Source organism: Zea mays, chromosome 10 (genome assembly GCF_902167145.1).
Source record: "Zea mays cultivar B73 chromosome 10, Zm-B73-REFERENCE-NAM-5.0, whole genome shotgun sequence".
NCBI classification, from domain to species: domain Eukaryota; kingdom Viridiplantae; phylum Streptophyta; class Magnoliopsida; order Poales; family Poaceae; genus Zea; species Zea mays.
This window is the reverse complement of record NC_050105.1, coordinates 126,324,195-126,331,656: the sequence shown is the minus strand read 5'-3', so window position 1 is coordinate 126,331,656 and position 7,462 is coordinate 126,324,195.

The window sequence follows — 7,462 nt, the reverse complement described above, 5'->3', positions numbered from 1 at the left end:
TGCCCGGCGCGGCGATCCCGCCCCCGCCCGTCCCCGCCCCTGCCCGGCGCGGCGACACCGTCCCCGGCCTCCCCCCGCTCGACCCCATCCCCGTCCCCTCCCCCGGCCTCGCGGCGATCTCGCCCGCCCCTCCCCCGGCCGCGGCGATCTCGCCCGCCCCTGCTCGCCCGCGGCGGCGCTCGCTCGCCCCTGCCCGCCCGGCGGCGCTCCCCGCCCCTCCCCCGCGCGCGGTGGCGATCCCGCCAACCAACTCGGCTGCCATGGCCGGCTCGGCCGCCCCCGCGCCCTGCCCCGTGCCCGCCCGGCTCGGCCGCCCCCATGCCCGCCCGGCTCGGCCGCCCCTGGCCGGTTCAACCGCCCTGGCCCCAGCTCGGCCGCCCGTTCCCCCGTCCCGGCCTCGCCCGACCGTATCTTCGCTCGCCCGCGCTCGCGATGATTATTCGTTAATTAGCGTGTTGCGTCGCGCGCTTCGCCGCGCGACGGATTTGTCTAAATTCAGATTCTATCTTGTGTTGCGTCGTGCGCTTCGTCGCGCGACGATCCATTTTGTTTCAGGTTGTTTAAGGTGTAACGCCGCGTGTGTATTCACGCGACGTTCCACTTTGGACTCAGTTTAGTCGGCGTATGCCGTCGTGCGCTTCGTCGCGCGACGCTTAACGTCTCCTCTTATCTAAGGCAAAGTGTCTCGTTGCGTGCTCGGTCGCGCGACGAGTCGTTAACTTTTAATTTGTTTTAGAGAGCTCTGTCGCGCGTCTCGCCGCGCGACCATCCTTTTATTTATCTCCACCTGCTTATAATAATTAGACATGAAACATGACTTTACTTTACGCTAAACATAGTGTCTACATTAAATTTCCTTCCATTAAGCGAGTGGTTAATTTATAATCATGTAACGTGATCGTTTCTCGACTGTCTTTTTCTCTTTCTCTCTTAACCGTACTCGCGAGCCTGCGTAGAACGTCCGTTTACTTATTGCATTCTATTGTATGGTGTACTGTTCTTTGGTATTAAATATGTGGATGTGTGTATGTTTGCGCTCGCATAGAGAACGATCCGGTTGAAGAGCCTGAGGAACCCGCAGGAGAAGCCCCTGAGCAGCAGTCGGTTGGTGGAGGCAAGTGTCCCTTGACCTATCTATGTCCTATTCATTATTTAATTCATCTCCCGCTTTACACATTTATGCCTAAGGATTGACTAGCTTTTGTTATCCATGTCCTTGTTTACCTATCTGGGTTGGATTATTACTGTTTAGCTTTATGCTATTGCTTAAACTCTAATCAATGAACATGATGAGAATATCTATGATACGCTGTTTTTCCCTTCTCTTATTATGATATGGTACTTGTGGTCATCAAGGGGGCTCGAGCGGTTTCTCGAGTGCCTCTCCGTAAGGACCTGTTCTATGGATGACTGCCCGGGAAAACAGTGCAACCATGAGGGTGGAATGAGGTGCCCTTAGCTGAATAATTAGAGGATCCGGGGTGTAGTTCACTTAGCCGTCGTGCCGTCAATGGGGCTCGGTGTATGCGGCTCGCTCTGCCAAGTTTGGGTTCGCCCCTTGGGGAGGAGTGCGGTGCATTTAGGAAACCTAACGGGTGGCTACAGCCCCGGGGAATCTTTGTAAAGGCTACGTAGTGATGCCCTGCTGGGTCACCTTGGTAGTGATCAATGGAGAGTCATGATCTCCGGGCAGAATGGGAATCACGGCTTGTGGGTAAAGTGCACAACCTCTGCAGAGTGTTTGAAAACTGATATATCAGCCGTGCTCACGGTTATGAGCGGCCAAGGGAGCTCCAGTGATTAGTGGTACTTGATCAGAGATACTTTGGTACAGGTGGTTATGAGATCGATGATTCTGGTTATGACTATGGTGCTGGTAAGTGGTATTCTTTCCGTTTGGAAAGGGTACATCGGGTTAATAACTTGGGTTAATGCTAAAACTTGGCTTTCTACTAGTAAGTAATAATCTGACCAACTAAAAGCAACTGCTTGACTTATCCCCCACATAAAGCTAGTCCACTACAGCCAAACAGGATACTTGCTGAGTATGTTGATGTGTACTCACCCTTGCTCTACACACCAAACCCCCCCCATCCCCAGGTTGTCAGCATTGCAACCACTGCTCAGGCGAAGATGAAGCTGTGGAAGGAGACTTCCAGGAGTTCCAAGACTACGACGAGTTCTAGGTGTGGGTTAGCGGCAACCCCCAGTCGGCTGCCTGTGAAGGCCGCGGTTATCTACGTTTCTTTTCCGCACTTTGATTTATTGTAAGAACTATATGGACGTCTCAAACGTATGATGTAATCGACTATTTCCCTTATTAATGCTATTTTGAGCACTGTGTGATGATGTCCATGTTATGTAACTGCTGTGTACGTGAATAACTGATCCTGGCACGTACATGGTTCGCATTCGGTTTGCCTTCTAAAACCGGGTGTGACATGTACTCCTCCCTACTTAGAGAGGCGAGGAGTATGGTTGTGGCTTGGGAGTTGAAGTGCTCGATTTGGGCCACCTCGTCCTCATCATAATCCTCATCCCCTACGGATGGTACCTGTGCTCCAAACTCAACAACATTCCATATACTTTTGTGGAGTGAGGTTAGATGAAATTTCATTAAATCACTCCACCTAGCATAATCTTCACCGTCAAAGGTTGACAATTTGCCTAATGGAATGGAAAGTAATGGAGTATGTCTAGAGGTACGAGGATAATGTAAGGGGATCTTACTAAACTTCTTGCGCTCATGGCGCTTAGAAGTTATGGAGGGTGCGTCGGAGCCGGAGGTAGAAGGCGATGAGGTGTCGGTCTCGTAGTAGACCACCTTCCTCATCTTCTTTATCTTGTCGCCACTCCGATGCGACTTGTGGGAGGAAGTCTTCTTCTCCTTCTTCTTTTCCTTCCTCCTTTCCTTGTTGCGGGACTCTCCCGATAGAGCTTTCTCGTTGCTTGTAGTGGGCTTTTCGCCGGTCTCCATCTCTTTCTTGGCGTGATCTCCCGACATCACTTCGAGCGGTTAGGCTCTAATGAAGCACCGGGCTCTGATACCAATTGAAAGTCGCCTAGAGGGGGGGTGAATAGGGCGAAACTGAAATTCTCAAAAATAATCACAACTACAAGCCGGGTTAGCGTTAGAAATATAATCGAGTCCGCGAGAGAGGGTGCAAAACAAATCGCAAGCGAATAAGGAGTGTGACACGTGGATTTGTTTTACCGAGGTTCGGTTCTTGCAAACCTACTCCCCGTTGAAGTGGTCACAAAGACCGGGTCTCTTTCAACCCTTTCCCTCTCTCAAACGGTCCCTCGGACCGAGTGAGCTTTTCTTCTCAATCACTTGGAACACAAAGTTCCCACAAGGACCACCACAAGATTGGTGTCTCTTGCCTCAATTACAAGTGAGTTTGATCGCAATGAAGAATCAAAGAAAGAAGAAAGCAATCCAAGCGCAAGAGCTCGAAAGAACACAAGCAAATCTCTCTCACTAGTCACTAAAGCTTTGTGTGGAATTTGAGAGAGGATTTGATCTCTTGAGTGTGTCTAGAATTGAATGCCTAGCTCTTGTAAGTGGTTGGAAGTGTGAGAACTTGGATGCAATGAATGGTGGGTGGTTGGGGGTATTTATAGCCCCAACCACCAAACTAGCTGTTTGGTGGGGCTGACTGTCGTATGGTGCACCGGACAGTCCGGTGCGCCAGCCACGTCACCAAAGCCGTTGGGTTCTGACTGTTGGAGCTCTGTCTTCTGGGCCCGCCTGGATGTTCGGTGGCGCACTGGACATGTACTGTAGAGTGTCCGGTGCGCCAGTATGGGCGTGCCTGACTTCTGCGCGCGCTGGCGCGCATTCAATGCGCTGTAGGTAGCCGTTGGCGCCGAAGTATCCGTTGCTTCGATGTCACACCGGACAGTCCGGTGTACACCGGACATGTCCGGTGAATTATAGCGGACTAGCCGTTGTGAATTCCCGAAGCTGGCGAGTTCCTGAGGCGCCGTTCCTTGGAGCACCGGACACTGTCCGGTGTACACCGGACAGTCCGGTGAATTATAGCGGAGCGCCTCTGGATTTTTCCGAAGGTGACGAGTTTGACTGGGAGTCCTCTGGTGCACCGGACACTGTCCGGTGGCACACCGGACAGTCCGGTGCGCCAGACCAGAGGTGCCTTCGGTTGTCCCTTTGCTCTTTTGTTGAACCCAATACTTGATCTTTTTATTGGCTAAGTGTGAACCTTTGGCACCTGTATAACTTATACACTAGAGCAAACTAGTTAGTCCAATTATTTGTGTTGGGCAATTCAACCACCAAAATTATTTAGGAACTAGGTGTAAGCCTAATTCCCTTTCAACTTCATTGATCCAGAATTCACATTTGCTCAACTTGGCATACAACTGGTGCTCTCGCAATCTCTGCAATACCATCCTCAAATGATCTGCATGCTCTTCTTCGCTTTGAGAATAAACCAGAATGTCATCGATGAATACCACCACAAACTTGTCAAGATAATCCATGAATACACTATTCATCAGATTCATGAAAAAGGCTGGTGCATTGGTCAAACCAAAAGACATCACTGTGAACTCATACAAACCATACTTGGAACTGAATGCCGTCTTCGGAATGTCCGAAGGTCGGATCCTGAGCTGATGATAACCTGACCTCAAATCAATCTTGGAGAACACACTGGCTCCTCTCAACTGGTCGAACAAATCTTCTATTCTGGGCAAGGGATACTTGTTCTTGATCGTGACTTCATTCAGGGCTCGGTAATCGATACACATCCTTTTGGTGCCATCTTTCTTCTCCACAAATAGGACAAGGGCGGCCCAAGGCGAGGTGCTTGGCCGGATGTAACCTTTTTCTGACAGCTCATCAATCTGTTCCTTAAGCTCAACCAACTCTGGTCCGGATATTCGGTAAGCTCTCTTAAAGATGGGGGTGGTTCCAGGAAGAAGCTCTACGGCAAATTCAACTTTCCGCTCTAGTGGCATACCTGGTAAGTCCTTTGGAAACACATCTGGGAACTCGGACACAACCTTGATACTCTCAATTGGGTCTGCTTCACTGCTATCAACAGCTATCTGATAACAACTTCCTTTCTTCGGCTCAGGCGGGATTAACTCGGTCACCACTTCCTCTCCTAGTGGGGACACCAACTTGATCGTCCTCTTATCACAACTGATAACTGCCTGATACTTATCTAGCCAATTCATCCCTAGGATGACGTCTATTCCCTGAGTACCCATTACTATAAGGTTAGCGGGAAACGCTATCCCCCTTATTTCCACACTTATATTCAAACAAATGCTATCGGCTCGAATTCTACCACCGGCTGAGTCGATTTGAATGGGGGTTGACATGGTAGTGATTGGAAGATTATGTGCTTCTACCCATGATGCAGTAATGAAAGAATGCGTTGCTCCAGTATCAAATAACACTTCTGCAATATGGGAGTCGACTGGGAACATACCTACTATCATGCCGGGGGTCTCCTGAACTGCTTCGGCCTCCAAGTGGTTCAGTCTTCCATGATTGTAACGTGGCTGAGAGCGATTGCCTGCTCCAGGCTAAGGCACATTCTGCTTTGCTGGGGCATTGGGGCCTGACTGCTGCTGGGGTGCCTTCTTCGGACATTGCATCACCCAGTGGCCTTGCTCTCCACAGTGGAAACATGCTCTGTTTCCAACCTGAGCTGGTGCTGCCTGATTGTTCTGCTGGTTTGCTGGGGCAGGAAGACGAGGTGCCTGCTGATTCTGCCTCTAAAACTGACCTCCTGACTGATTGTTCTGACGGTTCTGGTACTGGTGCTGAGGATACTGCCTTTGAAACTGCTGATGCTGCTGAGGTGGACGTTGGTTCTGCCTGAACTGCTGAGGTTGATTGCCTGAGAAACGAGGACGATTGCTACTTCCAGGCTGGGGTCCACTGATCTTACGCTTACGATCCTCCATCTCCTTACGCTTCCTCTCCGTCATGATTGCTCTGTCAATCAGGTGCTGGAATGTCGGGAAGGTGTGGTTCATCAGTTGGTACTGCAGAGGGTCAACCAAGCCTCTCAGGAAACGGTACTGCCGCTTGGCGTCGGTGTTGACATCTTCAGGAGCATAGCGAGACAACTGCAGAAACCTGTCCCGGTACTCACTGACAGACAATGGCCCTTGCTTGAGGGCCATGAACTCCTCCTTCTTCACTGTCATCAGACCTGCTGGAACATGGTACTGACGAAAGCTTCCTCTGAACTCTTCCCAGGTGAGGGTGTCGGGGTGGGCATGGGTGGCGAGGTAAGACTCCCACCATGATTGGGCTGCTCCTCTCAACAGACGGGGACCATACAAGACTTTCTTCCTGTCATCACACTGGGCGGTGTGCAACTCCCGCTCCACAGTGCGCAGCCAGTCTTCAGCATCCATGGGGTCAGAAGAATGAGCAAACATTGGTGGATGACCTCTCATGAATTCAGCACGCTTGTCCCTGGGCATCTGAGGCATCAGAGGCTGAGGTGGGGCCTGTTGCTGTTGCTGCTGCTGCTGCTGAATGGCGGCCAGAGTCTGACCGATGGCTTGAACTGCCTGAGTCTGCATCAGAAACATCTGCTCGATCGACATCGGGGGCGGGGGCGGCAGTTGCTGTTGCTGGGGTACCTCTTCCTGTTGAGCGGCTCGCTCCTGCTGAGCACGCCTTCCTCCTCTGCGCTTGTTCTCTGACATATGCAGAATGCAACCACACATCAGAACTGATCTGGCAAATCTTGCAGCATAAGAAAAGAGTATAGAATTCTTCGACAGCACTGAAGAGATGAGCATCTTCACTGATCTCCAACACAGACCACACAGCTTCTCAGATAAAGAGGAAAGTGGAATAAAAGGTTTCCCAACTATATAACTAACTCCATTAACATATAACAAGTAAACCATAATGCAGGGGATACCCACACTCTGGTGACAGTCATTACAAAGATCCAAACCAAACATAGTTCATCATAACAAGCATAAATGCACAGGATATAGCAAACTACCCTGTCTAACTAAGACTAACTAAGTGCGAGACTAACGCTAAGACTAAAGCTTCTACGTATATATATTTTGTATTAATTACAAGGTCCAACTCTAACGATCTATGGTTCTAGATTTATCTTGGTCTTGCAGTCGGGATTGTCATAAGGCTGGCGTCCACGCCGAGGTGAGCGGTACGGGTGCTGAGTCCCGACGGGAGCGGGGGAACCATCATCCAGGTGACGACGTTCCGCGCGCTCAGCCCGCAGCAGGGCTGAAAGGGAAATGTGCCTTTGGGCCATTTCTAAGTATTTTGGTGATTGAGTGCAAACACAAGTGCTTAAATGTGAATTTATGCCCATGGATGGACAAAGTGCAAATCAAGAGTAAAGGTATGTTTCTAAGCCTTAGTACATTGGTTTTGTGTACTAATATACTTGTCTAAGTGTTAGAAACAGAAAGAAGAAGAAAAGATAAG